At 42.2% G+C, this 23,448-nt stretch overlaps 1 protein-coding gene across 3 annotated transcripts in view; it reads right to left on the reverse strand.

The window, feature by feature from the left end:
* The window catches only part of smarcd3b (SWI/SNF related BAF chromatin remodeling complex subunit D3b), a 79,198-nt gene that overhangs the window by 34,177 nt on the left and 21,573 nt on the right, over positions 1 to 23,448 (reverse strand). The window contains exon 1 of one of the 3 annotated variants that reach the window (XM_077229241.1): positions 8,905 to 9,038. The exons of the other annotated variants lie outside the window; for them this stretch is intronic. The gene's annotated coding sequence lies outside the window, so the exon portion shown is untranslated. Of the gene's footprint in view, positions 1 to 8,904; positions 9,039 to 23,448 lie in introns of those variants that run through there. 3 annotated transcript variants of the gene reach the window in all.

Raw genomic sequence — 23,448 nt, forward strand, 5'->3', positions numbered from 1 at the left:
AACGCAAAGCAAGTTATTACATTTGATTAAATATTACAAGACAACTTAAAGGGATAGTTCACCCAAAAATGAAAATTCTGTCAGTATTTACTCACCCTCATGTTGTTCCAACCCCGTAAGACCTTCGTTCATCTTCGGAACACGAATTAAGATATTTTTGATTAAATCTGAGAGCTGGATCACTCCTCCATAGGCTTCAAAGGGATTGACACTTGCCAGCCCCGAAAAGTTATTAAAGATATCGTTAAAATAGTCCAAGTGACTACAGTGGCTCAATCTTAAGTTTATCAAATGACGAGAATACTTTTTGTGCGAAAAAAAACAAACAAAAAAACTTTATTTCAACTATTAATTTCCTTCTCTGTGGGCCTCGACTCAGTTCACTAGTGTAATAGCGTAAGCTTCTGTTGTTGTACGTCACAAGCATCACACACATGACCAGCGTCGGCCAATAGTGAGCCTAGGTGTGACGTAGCTCCACGCAATCACACTACGTTAACTGACTAGAGGCCCAAAGAGAAGGAAATGAATAGTTGAAATAAAGTCGTTATTTTTGTTTGTTTTTGCGCACAAAAAGTATTCTTGTCGCTTGATAAACTTAAGATTGAGCCACTGTAGTCACTTGGACTATTTTAACGATATCTTTAATAACTTTTCGGGGCTGGCAAGTGTCAATCCCTTAGAAGCCTATGGAGAAGTTATCCAGCTCTCAGATTTAATCAAAAATATCTTAATTCGTGTTCCGAAGATGAACGAAGGTCTTACGGGGTTGGAACAACATGAGGGTGAGTAAATACTGACAGAATTTTCATTTTTGGGTGAACTATCCCTTTAAAAAAATTAAAAAAACACCAAATGAATCATGAACAACAAAACTGGAAACATTAAGAACTCATGCATTAAGAATGAGCTTGGGTTTTCAGATGGATAGACAAAAATGGATTTCTCTGATATTTTTGTTTTTTAACACTGAAATTCAATAGTTTACATTGTGTTTTTTCATTTGAAAACACTAAAAAAAATTTAAAAAGCTGAAATATGCCGTTTACATAAGCATTCAGTGTTGCAGAAGCTTTAAGTTTACACAGGTGAAGAAGAATTGCCCTAATAAGGACATAACTGACAAACTATGGCCTCAACCTGTGAATAACCAAAATTACTGCCACATTGTCTGGCTGAAAACTCCAAAGTTAAGGGCTATGATTCAAAAGGACAGCTGTGAATATGAAGATTAAATAACTAAAATGCCTAAATTAGGAAAAATATCCAAAGTGTTTGAATACAATTCATTGTTTGTTGAATAATCAGAAAGTGTCAAAAAAAGTAATTCATCAAAACTCTGCATTAACAAGAAGGAAGATTTTGAGAGATGCCAAAGTGAAGCTGAGAACATGTATAAGTAAAACATATCAAGAGCTCTGCATTAGATAGGCCTTTATGGGACAGTGGCACAAAGGAAACAATTACTCAAAATGAAAGCATGTCTGAACTCTAGAGTCTGCCAAAAATCATAATAATGACCAAGTGTGGTGGTGTGGGAAGTGATTTTGTGGTCAGATGAGAGAAGAAGTGATGTGACGCAAACCTAAAGTTGACTTTAAAAAAAAAACAACTACCAGTAATCACGTCTGATTACAATGCACAAAATAAATAAATTAATAAATACTGTGGGAGGGCCTGGTTTAGTCTTGAAAAAAAGTTTAGGAGAAAAAAGCAGGCTTCTTTTGCTGTGACATTGTGACCCCTTGTGATCACTTTTGATCAGCCCATTTCAGGAAGTAGTTCTATAAAAGCATCTCATCAGAGAGCTGAAAAGATGTGTAGGTCTCAGTACCCCTTTGAGTCTCCCCAAGTCTCCCTTTTACCAGTGCAGCTCTGCCAACTGCTCAGGTCCCATTGACTGGGAGGTAAAGGGGGTGGGGGACTCGTGTGGGGTAAGGGGAGGAATTGTCTATTGTTGGGCAGTTTGACCTCAAGCTGAAGCTGCAGTTTTAGGCTTCTCCTGCAGAGGTCTGTATATGACTCCCAATGAAACTGCTGACTCTAATCAATGTGCCACAGCACTGAGGCATTACTGGTGTGTTCACACTTGTAGTTCGGTTCTCGTTTCTTTTGGTCCAGGCCAAAAAAGAAATTCATTTAGTCCTGGTTCACACTGGCGAAGGAACTTACCGAACATCCAAAACAATGCTGTGTGCTAGGCTAAATTACCTCATTGTATGTGCGTACATATGATGGCATTTCTACTAGCTGAGAACCTGTGAAGAGCTTAAAAATTGTGTAAAGAAACAGCCAGTGGCGGTTCTAGAGGGGGGGCCAGGGGGGCCATACCCCTGTGACAACAAACTTGGCCCCCCTTGTGGCCCCCCTAAATGTGGAGTGTGAAATAATTTTTACAAAACTGTTTTTTGCTATCGTTGTATGCGTATTATTTTTTTATTATTCTATCTTTGTGGATTTGCTTGTTCACGTGACAATTCGGAATAACATCTTTCTCCTGCACGCGAGAGAGGAGAGAGGAGAAGAAGAAAGCTGGTAAATGTCAGTTCAGTTGTAAGTTCATTCTTTATGTGCGTATCGGGTGTGCGATGTGTATTATCTATTATGATATTATAATCAATGTTTTAACTGTATACGAGGCACTGTGAGCTGACATCGCATTTGTCTATCGTCCTTTCACTGCTGTGTGCGGTTCATAGGTAGGCTATGTCCCCAAATTAGTTTATGTCTTATATTTATATTATATTATGTTCTTACATTAGAATATCAAATCAGCAAGAGTGCCGTTTTCCCGTGCACAATTGCAACTGTGATATTGATGTTATACAACAGTTAAATTAGCAATAAGTTAACATTGGGAGTTACTTTTTAGACACAATATTGTCAATATTGTTTGTTTTCCCTTTATTTCGCCGACTAGAATTTCAAAATGAAACCGTACTAGAGTCTCAATGCAACAGACAGCGATGATTTCTTGACTGAAATCCGCGTTTTGAAGGAATCACTTGCTCCTTTCCCGAATGAATCAGCCGTTTGAACAAATCGGTTGAATGAATGAATCCCTCGAGTGCAAATATATTAATGCCGCTTCTGTGTCACCTCTAGACTGCACTGCAAAGATGGATCTTGATTGAATTAATTAATTTGACCGTAACAGTGGTACTGTATAATTATTGTATAATTAAGTATTATTGTATAAATAAGTATAATTACTGAATAATTTGAATGTTAGTATTTGACATAAAAGGTGATTCATAACTCTAAATAAGTTTAGAAAGAATGTCCATATATAGGTGAAAATGCACCTGGAAATCAATTTAAGGTGGCAAATTAAATTAATAAAAAAATAATAAAAATAATAATTTCGGTCCCTATTGTTAACTGACCACTGCATAGAATATTAAAAATATGAATATCTTTGTGAATCTGCTGTCAACAACAGGCCTAAACCAGCCATGTCACCAGCACAAAACACAATCAGTAAAATATCATCTAATTATCAACAAAACATTGAAAATATTGAGATATATTTTTGTCAATATTGCACACCCCTAAAGTATGGTATGAATTTTGATTTCTTCAGGTCTTAAAAAGCCTTAAATTTTACTTTAAAAAGTGTGCAGGAACCCTGTAAACGGTTAGACATAGTTACCTAGCAAGTCAGTTATTTTCAGTAAATTAATTAATAAGCTTCTTGGTCCACATTGCTTATGCTCTATAGTTCTCACCAAAATGAAGAGAAAGAAGGACATCATGTCAATTACAGTTACTGTGACTAATACTGAATATGTAATGCAAATGTAAAATTATAATGGAAATGCAAATACATTGTTGAATTATTATAAACATGGTATTTTGCCTGTTAATGCCTGCAGTGCAGTGCAGAAAATGATATGACAACAATAAGGTATATATGTAACTGGTCCCTCTAACAGTACAACTGGCCCCAGCTTTGCCCCCCCAGTTGAAATGGTCTAGAACCGCCACTGGAAATAGCGCCAGGAATTCCCTCATTACATGCACAAACGATGATCTGCAGTAAGAAGACGCGGTTCCAATGCCTGTACTGAACTGTAATAGGCAACATTGTGACTATGACAAGAAAAAATTTGTGCAAGGTAAGCAAACGCACCAGAGTTCGTTTTAATCAAACCAAACCTGCCAAGATTGAACACTTATTTTGCGGAACTGGCCGTAAACAATGTGTTTGTTTAAGGCTGTTTTAGATACAAAGAGATACACAGCAATTCATTTTAGACATTTATTTTAGAAAACAAATTTTTTATGTACACATTAGATGACAGCAAAGGTAAACCAAACGTAAAAAAAGGGGGAATGAGCACGAGCAATCAAACATCCAATATTCAATAATACTCAATATTCAAGAAAAACTCTTAAAGGGGTGGTATAATGCCTCTTTTTACAATATGTAAAATAAGTCTCTGTTTTCCCCTGAGTGTGTATGTGAAGTTTTAGCTTAAAATACCCCCACAGATAATTTTTTACAGCATGTTGAAAAAAGTTGTCTCTTTTTGAGGGTCAGTAAAAACGCATAGTTTCAAGTGTTCCTTTAAATGCAAATGAGCTGCTGCTCCCGGCACAGAGGGTGGAGCTTCAAGAGCTCCTGTGTATGTGTGTGTTAGCAGCTCCAATTACCTCCCACAGACAAGCACTACAATGTGAAAAACTGTTCTTTCTGTTTAAACTGGAGTCGGAAAATGATGGAGAGACTCAAGAAGAAGTGACAACGTAGAATCCAACAGGACGTTTCTGAATGGTTAGTTGATTAATTTATGTTACTGATGTGGAGTTAACTATCTTCAATTAGCACATTCTGTCATGATAATCTATAAAATCGCTAGAGTGGGAACTGTTGTAAGATGCCTACATGCTATTGCATTTGTATTACGTACTGTATTGCATGTGAAAAGACGGATGCGACAGCTTGAGCAGACTCACAAATGTGCTCTACTACAACAACTCTTCCTCTTCTCAACATGGAGTGGGGTTTATGTATAGTGGTCGACCGATATATCGCCACGGCCGATATATTGGCCGATATTTGGCTTTTTTTAAATATCGGCATCGGCCGATAAGTTTTCCTGATTGGCCGATGTGTTGGAAGCGGGACTTTTATTTTGACGGCGCTACGGACTTTTATTTTGATGGGCGGCGCTGAGAACACCAGCACCAGAAGAGAACACAGCGCTCACTCACATTCTCCGTCTTCATTAGTTTACGATCTCTGTCAGTCAGATCTAATATTTTGTTAGACAGAACCGGTGGCTACAGAACTGGTCAAAGAAAGTAAATGGTATGCGAAAAAGTAATACGTTTGCTTTTATATTATTTGTAACCGATAAGGCAAACAATCAGCCTAAAATACTTTCTCATTTACCATCAACATTCAGCAAATGCGCATCGACATAATTTAAACAAATCTCTGAAAATCTAATAAACATTTAATTTCACAAACCTTGCAGATTTAATCGAATCCAGCTGTGATATCTTGTGAAGTGTGCGTTTGTAGCCTGCAGAAACGTGTTCCTGCGAGTGACGGTCCGTGCGCAGTGAGTGAATGCGAACAGAAGATCAGCTTCACAGGAGACGCGATCGAAAAACTTTAAATCCTTCTTTTTAAAATATGCTGTGCTATACCCAGTGGCCCACTGTGTCATATTCATGTCGTTTTCACTGTGTGCTGTATGTAAAATTAGCGTTACCTTGTCAAAAGTCAAAGTAAAAAAAAGTCTTTATTTGAAAAAATATGATTATCAGGGATTACTGATTAATTACCAGATTACTGAGTGCGCTGTTACAGTGTTTACTTCCTTTTTATTCACATATTCATATATTTTTAAACAATTACTTTATTTGTGAAAAATTCTGTAATAGGATTGCAGATTCAAGAAGTTGCCATCTAGTATAGGGTCTAAGCATGTTTATTTTAAAGATTTTTAAATATGTATTAAATTTATCAAATTTATTAAATATTGATTTATATAAATATAAAGTGTGTGTGAGTGTATGTATATGTATATTGCCGTTAGTGGAGCCTGGGGTGTCTGCAGAGACCGCGTTTTTTTACAGTGCGTTCAGGGTACATGCAGCTAGCGGATAGTCAGGAGATGTTTGCTGTATGTGACAAAAAATGTTTTGGTCTAAAAACATGTGACATCGCTTAGAGCACCTTTAAAAGCAAATATATTTCTTTGCTTTGAACTTTGAGCATCGTAACTTTGAAGATGTTGTTTATGCTCAAACAGCAACATTACACAGAAATTAAAGTTAGAAAAGTGAAATCATAATCAACCACCCCTTTAAACTGGACGGTAACCAACATGTTATACAGCAGTGGTCGCAACAGCCAGCCCGCGGGCCAAAACTAACGATGCCAAGGAATAATTCTGAGTGTAAAAGTAGGCTACGTCAAATAATTATTACAATAAGTTAGGCTCCATTGTGTAACAAGCAAATTAAAATGATACACATCTATTATTCACAATATCGAAAGAGGAAATAAAACATAGATCGCTAAGAGTATGACTCAAACATGCCGTTAATGGGCTTATTCAAGTCCTCTTTTAATTTTTTAGTTATTTTTATCCATTCTGCATCTCCCACATGTGTGTTTTAGCAAGGCGGTCTGTGTTGCAAGTTGGTGAATGAAGATTCTTGCCAGGTTATGTGTCATAGGGTTGGGCGGTATTTCGGTAATATCGTATACCGCGGGTCTTAAAATAGCAACGGTATCAGTTTCAATACCGTCATTACCGGCACTTATATATAATATATAAAAATGCCTAATGCCTAAAAATGCTTATGTAGTTGTCATCAAGCGACAGTGTGGAGGAGAGAGAGAGAGAGAGAGAGAGAGAGAGAGAGAAGGGAGAGGCGGTAAATACTGACTAGGCAATTTGTAAATGTTGAAATAAAAAAGGTGACCGCGAGAGATGGAAACACCTCTAACCTAATGTCGCATCTCCGAAACAACCACCCACGCACTGCTGGGTTGCATTTTGCCCCGAGTTCATTAAATAAGCGCATTAGTTTATATTTGTTAAAATATTATAATGTTTTTTTTTTTACGTTGATAATGAAAACTGAACAGCACGAGTAGGATGGGATGCATCGGGAGTCAGACATTGACCACTTAATTAAGTTTCATTTTGAAAAAGGCCTTTCTTTAAAGTGAATTTCGTTTCGTATAAATTGGATCTTAATTTTAATAAAAAATTTTATCAACCAATAATAAATAAGAATCAAATATAGCAGACAACATAATCATGACATGATCGTGCGCTGGCGTGCCGCGGTCACTTGCATTGAAATCTCATCATAAATTAACCGAAACTCAGTGTATGTCTCACAGACATGACAGATATCTAAATAAAGCTTGAAATTTCATTAAACGAAACAATTCAAAACGAAAAGAAATAGGCTAGCCTACTCTCTGATTATGTAATCCATGATGTGCATTTCTCTCTATCGTTCACTATGGAGATGGCGATTCATCAATTTCTTTAAACGAAACATTTCAAAAGGAAAAGAAATATAGGCAGCATACTCTCTGATTAATCCATGATGTGCATTTCTCTCTATAGGCGCGTTCACTACGGAGATATCAATCGTCAATTTCTTTAAACGAAACAATTCAAAACGAAAAGAAAAAGGCTAGCCTATACCTTCTGATTATGTAATCCATGATTTTCATTTCTCTCTATATATGCGCGTTCACTAGGAGATGGCGATCGTCAATTTAATCTTTGCAGCACTGACAGAAAAGTTGTATTAATAAAAATCAATGGACGCGTGTCACCGGATTTACAAATGCACTTCTTGCTTGTTGCTTGTTAATTTAATTTAAATTAATTAATAAAATGAATACAATTGTCATAATTAAAATAATTAAATATTATTAATTGTCCCATGTTTGCTCATTTACAAATAGTATTTATATCTACCACCCCCTCAGCACCTGGGTTAAAAAATTATTCGGCGCCACCATATTATAACGGCCCACGTAATAAAAATAGTCGAGTCTAAATATGGCTACGGCTCATATTAAATTTAATGCCGTCATCCGGGATCAGACACAACGTGCACGGGTTGGCCTTGATTTTTTTGTCTGTTTTTTTTTTGCCCGATCTGGTATTCAGTTTCTGAACAGTGTAGGCACAAGCCAACAGTTTGGTGACGCTGTCTGAGCCTTATGTCATAATTTTTAATTAGTCACGGTAATACCGTATACCCCGGTAAAATAGGGAGGAGGTTTGACGGTATCAAAATTTGGATACTGCCCAAGCCTAATGTGTCACTACTGCTTTATTAATTTATCCAGTGTAAAACCCGGTCACCGGCACACAAATATGTCTTTTTGTTAATGAGTGTCCTACTACAGGATTTAACACAGAGTACACTGTAACAGTCTGTCACAGGCATACCTAGTTGCATTTTGCATCAATTAATTTCTTAAATTATCCTTTGACTATATTCAAGGCCGAAATTGTTTTTGGCCCGATGCTAAACTTACTTGACGACTCCTGTTATCAGGCCCGGATTAACACAGTGTAGGTGTCTAGGGTGACCACATTTGAAGTGCCCCCCGCCCCCCACATGAACATGTCATACTAAATATCTTTATTTCCATCAAAAAAGGCATGTATAAGAACTGCATGCACAACCAACCATATGTCTAAAAAAAAACACTGCAAACATATTCGAAATAAACAAGCCCAATAAAGACTATTGCAAGCAACCATATCAACAGCTGAATTCGGCACCACAACACCACACACTGACAGCAGCAAAACACACACACTGAACTTTACATCCCGTTCCACAAATTTCAAATCGACAACAGCGTTGCATATTCTCCCAGAAATAATGGTAAATAAGCCTTACCTTTAGCAGAAAATGTTTTTTCTATACTTCGTGCATGCAAAATCATTAATTAAATTTAAATCCTCAAAGTCCATTCCCTTGACTAGTTCGGATTCAATAGCCAGCAGAGAGAGTGCAGACAGCCACTTCTGTCTCATTCTTCACTCTTTTAAATTGAGAGAAGGATCACTCGGCCTCGCAGTTGGTAACGGACAGGGTTAAGAACAGTCTGAGTGCAACGAATAAACTTGGGAAAGTAGTCAGTAACCCATGTTTTTTTCGTAGAATTTGCAACATATCCTCTGGTGAAAAATTTTCTCTTCCCGCATCAAATTCTTGATATTGCAGGTACTTTTTGAAAGGTGGCCATGTGTTGTGATATTTTCTCTTTTTTTAATTTACGTTTCGCACAACCGCTAAGCTGATGCTGCCTATCCATTTTGAATTTAATAAACTGGCGGGCTCGACTCTGACTGGGAGGAGGGGGCAAATACACTGTGACCTGACCCAATCGCAATTCTTTACATGCATATATTTTTTATTCTCTCTGTATATTGTCTCATTAACTGTTCATTTTGTATCTGCATCTCTTCCAGCAAAATAATATACAAAACATGAAATATTTTAAAGGTCTAGTCATTATCTGTTCCTCTTATTTTGTAATTAATATCATTATATTACAACTATTATAACCGCTTCTGAATATAAATGTGGTAAACAAAAGCTTAAAGGAGAACTCCGGGCAATTTTTAAGTTAATCTTGATTGTTATACCTTTGTGAGTACTGTCTATAGAAAAGAAAAAAAAGAACCGGATTGGTGATTGCAACACGGAGCTGTTCCCGCAAATGCCCAGAGCTCCCACTCAGCTAAAACAGCAGTTATGGGGGCATATACATAAAGAGTGTCTTTGTGCCTCTTAACAGACACAAAATGTAATTAAAATGTCTGTCCAACATGAACAGGGCCCTTACATGGTGACAAGACGCGTTTAGCAACTTAGCCATTGTTTTAATTCACCTTAATAGTGTTTTAGACGACCAGCTGTAGTCTCGCGCTGAAGTCCCATGGTAACTCAGTTGTAGCCAAAGGTAAATAGCAGTGTGTAGGTGAAGAAGGAATGGTTCGCGTTTGTGTCGTTCAAGGATGACTACACAGACGCAACACAGCGCCCAAATGGATGGATAAATAAAGTTTACATTACCTCCACAGTGGTTGCACACGTCTTCGTCCACAGAATCACTTTTTTCTTCAACCAGCCCCGCTGTTGTCACGGTGTTTAAATTCATTGTATCCTTGTCTCGTGTCATTGTTGTTGTGCGTGTGAGTGTGGGCGTGGTCTCCCTTCCGTACCGCTGATCAGTGGCACCAGCTGCATTCTATCCCAGCACCAGCTGAACCTGATCAGCGATGCCTACTTATACTCACTGTTTTCGTCTCGTCCTTGTCAGATCGTTGTGATGTGTTCCTGGTGTTCGTTCCTGTTCCTGTCTGGCTGTTATCTGTACCTGCGTTCCTGTCCTGGATGTCTTCCCTGTTCCTTGTCACTGATTCAACAGCACTCTCTGGACTGGCTATCAGCGCTTCACCCTCTTCACATCACTGCACCGGCGTCCATCAAGGTCCCTGCATCGCTTGCCCGTCCCTGTGGGTCGGAAGCTGTGACTTTGTTCCTCTCTGTGTGGAATTCACTATAATAAACCTCACTTACCTGCTCTTGTCTCCACTCTCGTTCATTCCCATGACAGAACGATCTGACCGTGGCATGGAGGCAGCAGGGAGTTCGGAGATCACTTTCAACGAGTTTGTCTCTCGCACAGTCAATCGGATGGATTCTCAAGAGGAGTGTATCGCGAACACAGGGCGGGCAGTACAAGCTTTAGTGATGCAGGTGTTCAAGCTCACCCAACAGCTTCAAAACCTTAAGGGCCCCACTGCGCCGCCCACACCGCCGGTTCAACCCACACCACCGGAGCCGTCCTCCCAGCCGGAACCTCGTCTTCCTGTCCCGGAGGCTTACGGAGGGGAGCCCAACTACTGCAGGGCGTTTCTTACCAGGTGCTCAATGCATTTTTTGCTCCAACCCCGCACCTTCAACAGCGAAAGATCCAGAGTAGCCTTCGTGCTGACGCTGCTGACTGGGAGGGCGGCGTTATGGGGAACTGCGGTGTGGGAGAACCAAGACCCATGCTGCGCCTTGCTCCAGGCACTCGCCGAAGAAATGAAGAGAGTGTTTGACCGGTCGGTTGCGGGACGGGAGGCAGCTAGAGTCCTCGCCGATTTACATCAGGGAGACCGACCGGTCTCCGATTACTCCATTGAGTTCCGCACGCTGGCGGCCGAGTGCCAGTGGAACGAGGAGGCGCAGTGGGACATGTTCCTGCGTGGGCTGGCTGACCGTGTCCAAAGGGAGATTTACACGCTGGAACTACCCACAAGTTTGAATGGCATCATGGATCTGACTCTCAGAGTGGATGCTAGACTCGCCAGGATGGAACGTCGAGCTCCCCCGGTTCGTTTTCCTGGAGTCACTGAACCCCCACGAGCCAGCGGCAGAGACACGGTCAGCCCCGTCGTCGATCACGAGCCCATGCAGGTGGGTGGAGCTCGGCTTTCCCGGGAGGAGAAGGAAAGGCGGAGGTCCCTCAGACTCTGCCTTTACTGCGGGGAGGCAAGCCATTTCGTACATGACTATCCGTTAAAAGGCCAAGCCCGGTAGTAAAATTGAGGCTACTATCGGGTGGGATCTCCGCCGAGAAGTCCTCACCACCATCGTCCACGCTCCTCCCGGTAAGACTGAGATGGAGGAACGGTACTCACGACTGTCATGCACTTCTGGACTCAGGGGCGGAGGGAAATTTTATGGACCGTGAGTTGGCACATAAACTATTCATTCCTGTCACTTCTCTTGATCACAGCATATCCGTCAAAGCTCTCAATGGTCAAAGACTTTCCAACATTGCTCTCACCACCGGTCCCATAACACTTACTACATCTTGTAATCACACTGAGACACTGTCATTTCTCATCCTGGACTCTCCCCTGACACCCATAGTCCTTGGTCACCCCTGGCTCACATTACACAACCCCCATATTGACTGGCGCCAACACTCCATCTCCGAATGGAGCACTCAATGTTATAAGTCTTGTCTTACGTCTGCCTGTCCGTCTGTACCTGTTTCTGTGTTTCAGGATGAAACAGTGGATTTATCCAACGTGCCCGTTGAGTACCTGGACCTGAAGGAAGTGTTCAGTAAGTCCCGTGCTGCTTCTCTCCCTCATCACCGTCCCTATGACTGTGCCATAGATTTACTGCCAGGTAAGTCTCCGCCTAAGGGCAAGTTATATTCACTTTCTGTTCCAGAAAGGGAGGCTATGGAGAAATATATTTCTGATTCTCTAGCGTCTATGTTCATCCGGCCTTCCTCTTCTCCAGCGGGGGCGGGGTTCTTTTTTGTGGGGAAGAAGGATGGTTCGCTGCGACCTTGTATTGATTACCGGGGGTTGAACAACATCACGATAAAGAATACCTATCCTTTACCGTTGATGTCTTCAGCCTTCGAGAGGTTGCAGGGAGCATCGATCTTCACTAAATTGGACTTGCGTAATGCCTATCATTTGGTTCGCATCAGGGAGGGGGATGAATGGAAAACCGCTTTTAATACCCCCAGGGGACATTTTGAATACTTGGTTATGCCGTTCGGGCTGTCCAACTCCCCAGCGGTTTTCCATGCACTCGTCAACGACGTGCTGCGAGATATGGTTGATCAGTTCATATATGTCTACCTGGACGACATATTGATTTTTTCATTTTCTTTCCAGGAACACGTGCAGCACGTACGAGGAGTGCTTCATAGACTGCTAGAGAATGGGCTTTTTGTCAAGGCGGAGAAATGCGATTTTCATGCACAGTCTGTTTCTTTTCTAGGGTACATCGTGTCGTCTGAGGGAATGCGCACGGATCCTGACAAAGTTAAGGCTGTGTTAGAATGGCCAAGCCCAGACTCCCGTAAGGCCCTACAGAGGTTTCTGGGGTTCGCCAATTTCTATAGGCGTTTCATTCGCAATTTCAGCCAACTAGCCGCGCCTCTGACTGCCTTGACCTCCCCAAGAAATAGGTTCAGGTGGTCCGATACAGCTGAGGCTGTATTCGCCAAACTGAAGGACTGCTTTGTTTCGGCTCCCATCTTGATAGCCCCTGATCCCTCACGTCAGTTCGTGGTGGAGGTCGACGCGTCAGAGGTGGGGGTAGGCGCAGTTCTTTCCCAGCGCTCTTCCACAGACGACAAGATGCATCCATGCGCGTTTTTTTCCCATCGTCTATCACCTGCTGAACGTAACTATGACATTGGCAACAGGGAGTTGTTGGCGGTCAAGCTAGCGTTAGAGGAGTGGCGTCATTGGTTAGAGGGATCGGGGGTACCTTTTATCGTCTGGACTGATCATAAGAACTTAGAATATATCAGCACGGCCAAAAGACTCAACTCCAGGCAAGCTCGGTGGGTTCTTTTTTTCGGTCGTTTTGATTTTTCTCTATCGTACCGCCCGGGTTCCAAAAACATCAAACCTGATTCTTTATCTCGTATTTTTGACCATTCCGAACGCCCGCTTACTTCTGAGTGCATTTTACCTGAGACCTTAGTTGTTTCCACACTCACATGGGAGATCGAGTTGAAGGTCAAGACGGCCTTAGAAGGGGTAACGCCTCCGCCCGGTGGCCCACCGAGTCGATTATTTGTGCCGGAGGGGTTACGGTCCGACGTCATCAAATGGGGGCATTGTTCTAACGTGGCTTGTCATCCAGGGGTTAATCGCACCAGTTTTTTGGGTAAGCAACGATTCTGGTGGCCATTAATGGCTCGCGACATTCGCAGTTTCGTCTTGGCTTGCTCGGTTTGTGCCACTGGTAAGACTTCCAATCGACCCCCGGATGGGCTACTCAAACCGCTGTCTGTCCCTTCGAGACCCTGGTCCCACATTGCGCTAGATTTCATCACCGCCCTCCCGCCCTCCCAGGGCAAGACGGTCGTTTTGACCGTAGTGGACCGGTTCTCGAAGGCGGCTCATTTCATCCCCTTGCCCAAATTACCCTCTGCCAAGGAGACAGCGGTTACTGTGGTTGACCACGTCTTTCGCTTACATGGCCTCCCGATTGACGTGGTTTCCGACAGGGGTCTCCAGTTTGTGTCCAAATTCTGGCGTGAATTTTGTAAGTTACTGGGAGCGACTGTACGTCTGTCCTCTGGGTTTCATCCCCAGAGCAATGGCCAAACCGAGAGAGCCAACCAGGATCTGGAAAGAGTGTTGCGATGTTTGGTCTCCAAGAATCCTTCCTCCTGGAGTCAACAGCTTTCCATGGTTGAGTACGCTCATAACTCGTTGCCAGTGTCATCCACGGGCCTATCTCCGTTTGAGTGTAGTCTAGGTTACCAGCCACCGATTTTTCCTAGCCTGGAATCCGAAGTCGCGGTCCCCTCCGCTCACGCCTTCGTCCAGAGGTGCCACCGCACATGGACCAGAGCCCGCGGGACTCTGCTCCAGGTGAGGGCGCGCACCAAGGCTAAGGCCGATCGCCACCGGTCGAAGCCTCCCGTTTACGTCGTTGGTCAAAAAGTGTGGCTTTCAACCAAGAACATTCCTCTCCGCTCCGTTTCCAATAAATTGGCTCCTAAATTTATCGGCCCGTTTCCTGTCACCAAAATCCTTAGTCCGGTGGCAGTCCGAATCAAACTTCCTCCGGCGTACAGGAGAATTCACCCCGTCTTCCATGTTTCCAAATTAAAGCCCCGTTTCATTGACACTTTAATCCGCCTGCCCCGGTTCCCCCCCCCCCGCCGTGACTCGTAGATGGGGAACCAACCTATTCGGTTAGTCGTATACTGGACTCTAGACGGAGGGGACGCGGATTCCAGTATCTGGTGGACTGGGAAGGTTACGGTCCGGAGGAGAGAAGTTGGGTACCTGCTAGGGACATCCTGGATCACTCCCTTATCGATGATTACAATCGACAGGTAAGGGCGTCTGGGAACGCCAGGAGGCGTTCCTAGGAGGAGGGGTACTGTCACGGTGTTTAAATTCATTGTATCCTTGTCTCGTGTCATTGTTGTTGTGCGTGTGAGTGTGGGCGTGGTCTCCCTTCCGTACCGCTGATCAGTGGCGCCAGCTGCATTCTATCCCAGCACCAGCTGAACCTGATCAGCGATGCCTACTTATACTCACTGTTTTCGTCTCGTCCTTGTCAGATCGTTGTGATGTGTTCCTGGTGTTCGTTCCTGTTCCTGTCTGGCTGTTATCTGTACCTGCGTTCCTGTCCTGGATGTCTTCGTGTTCCTCGTCACTGATTCAACAGCACTCTCTGGACTGGCTATCAGCGCTTCACCCTCTTCACATCACTTCTACGGCGTCCATCAAGGTCCCTGCATCGCTTGCCCTTCCCTGTGTGTCGGAAGCTGCGACTTTGTTCCTCTCTGTGTGGATTTCACTATAATAAACCTCACTTACCTGCTCTTGTCTCCACTCTCGTTCATTCCCATGACAGCTGTGTTGTGTCTGTGTAGTCTTCCTTGTCAAAGAGTTTGAGCATCAAGTTGTAGTACAACTAGACACAACGGCAGAATCTCGAGGTCATGGAAAGGAAGACGATGAAAATAAGTTATTTTATTTTCGCATTCTGTTGCCATAATTCGGAATGGCACAAACGCGAACCATTTTTTGAACCGGTTCATGGAAACAAACTGTCCCCAAGAACCGGTTCGCGGAAAAGAACCGGACTTCCCATCACTACTATTTACCTTTGGCTACAACTGAGTTCCCACGGGACTTCAGCGCGAGACTACAGCTAGCCGTCTAAAACACTATTTAGGTGAATTTAAACAATGGTTGTTGCTAAACGCATCTTGTTCACATGTAAGGGCCCTGTTCATGTTGGACAGACATTTTAATTACATTTTGTGTCTGTTAAGAGGCACAAAGACACTCTTTATGTATATGCCCCCATAACTGCTGTTTTAGCTGAGGGGGAGCTCTGGGCATTTGCGGGAACAGCTCCGTGTTGCAAGCACCAATCCGGTTCGTTTTCTTTTCTATAGACAGTACTCACAAAGGTATAACGATCAAGATTAACTTAAAAATTGCCCGGAGTTCACCTTTAAGCAACTGAATTACTGAAAATAATTGACATTAAGAAAATAAGAGATAAGAGAAATACACTTTATAATAATTATAGAGAATCCAATAGACCGTTAACATGTTTTTGCAACTAGTAAACTTCTGGCCAATAATACTGCTTCAATTTAATGTAACTTACTTTCTGATATACTATAACCTACCCTACCCTATTGTTCAAAAGGTTATGTTAATACTTTTTTCTGCTAATACGCATTAAATTGATCCTTAATAGGAAAAAGTAAGAGAACTTTATATTTAGTCGAACTTGCAGCAGGTTTCTAGTTCCCAGCATGCTTTGCATCAGACTGTTTTAAGAAAATAAATGTTCAACTTAAGTGATAATTTGTGTGTTTTTGCACAAGATTAATAAAAGGAGAGAAAGATGTGTTAGTGTTTAATTTTCTGTTATGTTGGGACTTATAGGGGTTTCTGTTTCTATGTTGCAGGTTTGCATTGTGTTGAAGAGTAGAGCCTGTAGTTAGGCTGAGGATAAGCTGCAACAGTTTAAGACTTGGCTACGTTCACACTTTCAGTTATTGGGAATGAAAACCGCATTTACACAAAAGTGTGAGTCTCTAAATGTCCCGTTCAAACAGTAACTTACAGTATAGCATCTTGAATACGGTCTGTATAAATGTGCAATGGGAGTCCAGCTTGTATTCTCTTTTCAGTAATCATTGTGACAGTGACCAAAGTAATATCAAACATGGCGATGTCCATAAAACTGAAAAGTCGTATTACTTTCGACACAACAAGAGTCCAATCAAGCCAAGATTTCATCCATCAAATCTTTAATAACCGATAGCAGCTTTTAAATCTGGGTGGAGAGCGGAGCATTTGAGTAAGCAAAACAGTAGAGAGTTGCTCCGGTGGAGAAACAGTGACTGGATCTAAAACCTTCACATAGGTAACTGTGGTTCTGTGAATTCCGGATGACAGCCAGAGGCGGTGCTTAAGCAGAGCCAGCTAGATAAGTGAAAGTGAAAGTGAAACGTGATGGCCAAGTATAGTAACCCATACTTGGAATTTGACCTCTGCATTTAACACATCCAAGTAAGTGCACACACATTAGGAGCAGAGTAGTGAGCAGTGAACACACACACACTGCAAACGTGGATACACACACCCGGAGCAGCGGGCAGCCTTGAGTGGCGCCCGGGGAGCGATTGGGGGTTAGGTGCCTTGCTCAAGGACACCTCAGTCATATTCCTGCCGGTACTGGAATCGAACCAGCAACCTTTGGATCACCAGTCCAACTCTGTTACCATTAGGCCATGACTGCCCCAAAGCCATGACTGCCATGACTGCGCTTAAGCCATGACTGCCCTTAAGGTGGACATAATATACCAAAAAAGTGACGAAGACTGAGCCTCGAAGGTAATAGCCATATTAGATCAGCATTCAGTCTCGGTATTCCATTCTTGTGCATTCCGAGTGACAAATAACTCTGGCGGTTAATACTCACCAGGTATTCACAGAACCACAGTTACCTACATAACTGGCGGTCTGTTTCATTACTCCTGACCGCCAGAGGTGGTGTTTAAGCACTAGTGGATGACTCCTACCAACATAGTCATGAGGAATGGCACTCACCTAAAAAAAAGTCAAGGTTTCTCCTGAAGAAATGCTGAACTGACAGCATGAGAGGTAGCAATGTTGAGCTGGTAGAAGCAGACAAAAGTACAGAGAGAAGCCTAAGTATAAGCTGCACAGATATGCGCAATATAGAATCCTCTAAAAGGAGCACATGATGTATTCACAGCCCTAGTGGAATGACAAGACAAACCTCCTTTTTTGAAGAAAGCTTTTGGGCTTTCTTGTATGCCATAGCGATCACCTCCGCTATCCAATTTGTGCTCTGAACGTATTACAGACAAAGCATTTAACTAGCTAACACACTTAACAGAAGCAATGGCCAAAGAAACTGATGTTTTTTTTTGTCAGTTTTCAAAGATATCCATTCAAGGTTAGCTGTCTGCAAAGGCTCAAATGGTGGCAAACAGACAAAGTCACGTACAAATGGTAGATCTCACCCGGAAAATGGGACCAAGAGAGGAACCATTAATTGGCCATTAATGATACGCATAAATGACCGCAACATATAACTTCAACGTGGAGGTTGCTTTGCCCAAATCCTGAAGATGTTGCAAAAAACAAAAAACACTTGGAACTTCACAGTGTGTAGGATCTAACCCACGATTCCTGCATCATAAGGAGAAAAAATTCCAACATTATGCATAGAGCTGACGTGTGGATGCAGCTCTAGCACTAGTTATGGTATGAACAACAGCAGGTTCACAATCAGTTAAAAGGGAGTTGGATCCAGAGGCCAAACCCAAAACTGCAGATGGGCCGGATCTGGGCGCCAAACAGTGCCGTCCATCTGTGATAAATTTTTGCCAAGGCCTTCCTCAGAAGCATGGGAATCCAAGGCCTCGCTGGTCATCGAGGTGCAACATGTAACACTCTGTGGTTACACAGAGATATCCTGTGTAATGTTTCCCACTACAGCGGAAAAGGAGGGAATGCATAGTTTGGCCAGTCATGTGACAGAGCATCCTACCCCAATAGGCTAGACGTCTGTGTTCTCGCAAACCACAAGTGACAGTGAGTGGTAGCCTCCGTTGCTAAAAGATCCACTTCTGCTTTGCCCTGCTGTACATACTGCTGCCATATCTTCGGCACCACATCTGGGTGAAGCGTTCATTCTTGAAAGAGCATCTGCTACCTGATTGCTTGACCCCAGAAAGTAAACTGCCCTCAGCGATGCTAGTTGAGGAAGAGACCAAGTGAGAATCTTTTAAGTGAGATGCAGGGACTTAACCCCCTGGAGTCGGCTTTTTTTCTTATCAGTGCAAAAGAAACTCAAAATACTCTGTTAATTTTGATCTAACATATTAAGTGTTGTACATCATTAGACCCTGATAAGTGTCTATTTTTTTGTGGATACTCACAATAAAAACAAAGTGTTGTGCTTTTCGCAAAATAAAGAAAAATAAACATGATGCGCGTTTTGCTTTTACTCTGTCAGTTAAGTCCATTCTGAAACGCGTCCGAAAATTAACTGTAACTTAGGGGTTACTTGTCATACAGGCACGAGTGTTTTTCCATAATGAAGCTTGAACTCTCTTCTTTTAAATGAATTCATTTATATAAAAAACAAATATTCTCAGTTTATGTAATCTGTATGAAAAGAGAGAGATGTCAGTCTTTTTCTTTCCAGCTCATTATACCTCATTACGCGTTAATGTGCCACGCCCACGGAGAGCGGGCGGTATTCAAACGCAAATGATCTAAGGCAAGCCATTCAAACATGCCAACGCCCACCAGCTGGATTATAAAACACATCGTGTTTAGTAAGTATCTTACTACAGCTGTGTACACAGCGTATCCTTTCACTGTGAGGAATAATACTATCTAAAAACCCTGGAAAATGTATCAAAAGTGCTGGTAGTTTCATTTCGAGGAGCAACGGATCCAGCTGATGTAGTAAGTCCTTTATTCTTAAGTGCTTTGTTCTAATCGCGATATTTAATAGTGTCTGACTGTAAACTGCAAAAAGACTGTTTAAATATAAATTGTGTATCTGTGTGTAGGCTAAATGATGAATGAACGGCACAGGCGCGCGCTTTGTTTACTACAGTTATACAGCGCGTGTCTGTGCCGTTCATTCACTCTCGCACCTACATTAGGAAACGTTATGTTCACATGAACACATCCAAACTATATTGCTATAGCCTACTAAGATGAGTACAAATAGACTGAAATATGTTGAAATAAATTGTCTGTATAAGCATCAAACTGAAAATTCACATGTATATGCTAATATATCATACACAATATGTTACAGACTAAAAATGAATGTTTAGAAAAGATTTTGTGATTAGTTTTGGATGGAATATAAAGTTTTGACTGTAAAAAAAGACTACTGTCACATTAAATAGGTGCGCTTTTGTTCACCAATTACTGCTCATAGTTAAATAAACTCTATAGTATGATGTTTTGTCAAAAACAAAGTAGGTATATTGAATTATCAACTAAGATGTTATTATAGTGTTTGTTCCAATATTCAAACTAATGAATCCTTACCTTTTTTAATACGTATGATAAAATGTATACTTTTTACAAAGAAATACACTTGAAATATTGTTAAAATTTTGATTGTTGTTGTAATTGTAACCTATTTGTAATTGGTTACAATTTCTAATTGTAAAATATGTATATATAGATAATTTCTTTTGTCCTTGCATTCTTTGGGATCCTGTGACAAGCCTGTGTGAAAGGCTACTTAATATGCAGCTCATTATGCGGCACATTATCCGGCCTTTGTCTTCTCAGGTGTGAACACGCCTCTACGCATATTGCCTTTCCAAACAAAAGGTGTCTTATTAAATTTAAATCAATGTATTGTTTTGTGTAAATGATTAGGCAGGATGATTTTCAGATCATTTTGAAGCAAAAATTCTAGGCAACAACACTCATTAGTCAAAAGTCTTGTGGACACATATTTAGTATGTGTTTTGTGGCCTTATTTCAGACACTTTAAGTTTTAGTTTTTTCAATAACCACGCATAAACATTATTCTCTAAAAAATACAAACATGTACATACATGTTGCTCAAATATTACGGTAGCCCCGTTTGTGCTATATAGAGTGAATTTACACCTTTGCCATTAACATGTTTATAAATAACTGAAAAAAGCACAAATTTCAGAACACCTCAAGGACCCCAAAAATCCCTTAGACCTCAGAGGGTTAAGTGACTTTGTGCCACCTTGATGGTTCAGGTGAAACACTGTTGAGGTGTTGTCACAACGAATGAGCACATTATGGCCTGCCAGAACCGGCAAGAAATACTGCAGGGCTTGGAAAACCACACGCAATTCCAGGTGGTTGATGTGGTCATCCCTGGACCGAACTGGAGACCAATGGCCACACAGAAATGAGCAAGGAGATGTAGAATATTGTCTGCTTGGACATGTGATAGGGTAGCAGACATTGCACGGGAGTCCAGAGTCATTCCAATTTAAGTAATTGTATGCACCGGAATCAGGCAACCCTTTTCTTTGTTTACCGCGAGACCTAGCGTCTGCAAATGCTCCAAAAGTAGTCTGGTGTCGAGGACAGCTTGCTGGCTTGTGGAGGCATGCAGCAGCCAGTTTACCAAATAAGGCAGGAGTTGCATCCCTCTGGACCATAGAGGAAACCAAGCAGCAGTCACGCAACTTGTGAAAACAAGGGGCCAGAGATGGGTTTCATGAAACATTCTTAAGAATAACACTAACTTAAGAAAAAAGGAAAGAATTTTTATGTCTGCTTGGACAAGACACACAAGAACAAAAACATTAAATAAGTACAAGGCAGGGCAAACACTAGAGTGGGACTGAAAAACTAAACCTATACATTTTAGGGGAAAAAATCAACAAAACAATGAAGTAAACAACTAAAGCAAAACAAGTCCCCAACAGAAGAAAGCTAGGTATTAGATCAGTGAAACCCCAGGCTAAATAAATCAAAAAGAAGAACTAAATAAACAGCAACTAAATCTATAAATCTGAGAGACAGAACCAAACAAAAATCAGAATAGCTCAAGTAAAACAAGACAACTAAAGAAGGTTAAATAATTCTCTGGACAATCACACCTTGGTATGAACACAACACTACATAAAGGTTTAAGACATGAACGCAACACAACAATCCAGCAAAGACATGAGGCAAGGAAGCACAAGGCACAAGAACACACAAGGACCAGGTAAGCACAATTAGTGAAATGAGAACTAGACAACGACTAAAAAAGGGGGCGTGGTATGGGGAAACTAGAAAGCAAGACAAGGGGAGCACATGGCCAACATAAATAAAGACAAAGCCATGTGCTCAAATCGTGCTGAAGGTGGGGCTACTGGTATCAGAGTGGTGCAGTATCTACCAGAACCAGCCAGCAGGGTAGATGAGGGAACAAACTTGGGTGGCGGCAGCTCTGGCTTGAGAAACATAACCAACATGAGTAACTCTTGTGCTGGGGGCTTGCTCAGGAACTAACTCTTGACTAGAGAGGGACTTAGAGATAAATTCAGGATCCATGACCGCACTGGCAGTAAAGGTGAATGTCTCAGGAACGGACTCTGGAATGCCCCTCGGGGGCTACAAAGGAATGCTTGGGAGTACCATCCTTGGGTACTGGAGTGGACTATGGAAGGCCCAATGGGAGCTGCATAATTCAATTCAGGAGTGTCCTCCAGGGCTGATTGAACAAACTCAGGGACTGACTCTGGAACATCTTTGTGGACTATATAATTAAATTCAGGAATGCTCCCTGGGGCAACAGGAACAGACTCAGAAATGCCCGTGCGGGCTGCTGAAACACCCTTCGGGGCTAATAGAGTAGACTCTGGAGATGACTTAGAGACAAACTTTGTTGCCTTGACTGCACTGGCAGGGAAAATGGGTGTTTCAGATGATTCCAAGATGAAAGTTACATTGGGAACAGACCAACAAGCATTAATGATTTTGGTTGCTCTGGTCTGAAGAGGACTCTGGCTGCTTTGGGGCTGGATAGGGCTCCATAGCAGTGACAGGAGGCTGCTCGGGAAAGACCCCTATGGACATTACTGGGAGAGAGGGGTGTTCTGGGATGATCGCTGTGTGCGTGACATGACTGGCAAGAGTGACCTTTGTTGGTACAACAGGAAACAGCCACTGTGGTCATGGCAGGGAGAAAAGACAGCTTTGAGGTAACCTGTATGGCCCTGACAAGTAGTGCAGACGACTCTGGGATGGTAGAATTAATGGCTCTGGGATAATCATCTGGGCCACACCAAACGGTGCGAGACACTCTAGAGTGGCTTCTGTGGACAAGATAGGAAGAGTGGGTGGCTCAGGGAAAGCCTTCGTGGACATGACAGACAGAATGGGCAACTCAGGTCTGACATTCTTGTCCATAAGAGAAGAAATTGGCTGCTCTGGGACAGCCACAGTGTTCATGACTGGACTTAAAGGGAAGATACGCTGCTCTGGGAGAACAGTTGACTGCAAGACAGCACAAACCTTCCTCTTCCTCCGTTTGCGAGGTAGAGACAACAATGAATACTTAGTCTCTGGGGTTATTGTAACAGATTCAGGCATCTCTGGGGTTGCTGTAGTATACTCAGCTACAAGCTCTGTGGCCTTCACAGAAAATATGACACTGGAGTGTGTCCTTAGGGGCTGGAGCCAACACTAGACTGTGCTCAGGGGCAGGAGCCGACACTAGACTTTCTTCTTCATCTTGCTTCTGGGATGGACTCTGGAAGAACAGTAGACTGTAAAACAGCACAAACCTTCCTCTTCCTCGGCTTGTGAGGTAGAGACAATGTAGAATCACTAGTCTCTGAGGGTGGTGCAGCAGACTCAGGCTCCTCAG

The sequence above is a fragment of the Siphateles boraxobius genome, unplaced genomic scaffold, assembly GCF_051911475.1.
Source record: "Siphateles boraxobius isolate OS27281-9 unplaced genomic scaffold, OSU_SipBor_1 130, whole genome shotgun sequence".
NCBI lineage: Eukaryota > Metazoa > Chordata > Actinopteri > Cypriniformes > Leuciscidae > Siphateles > Siphateles boraxobius.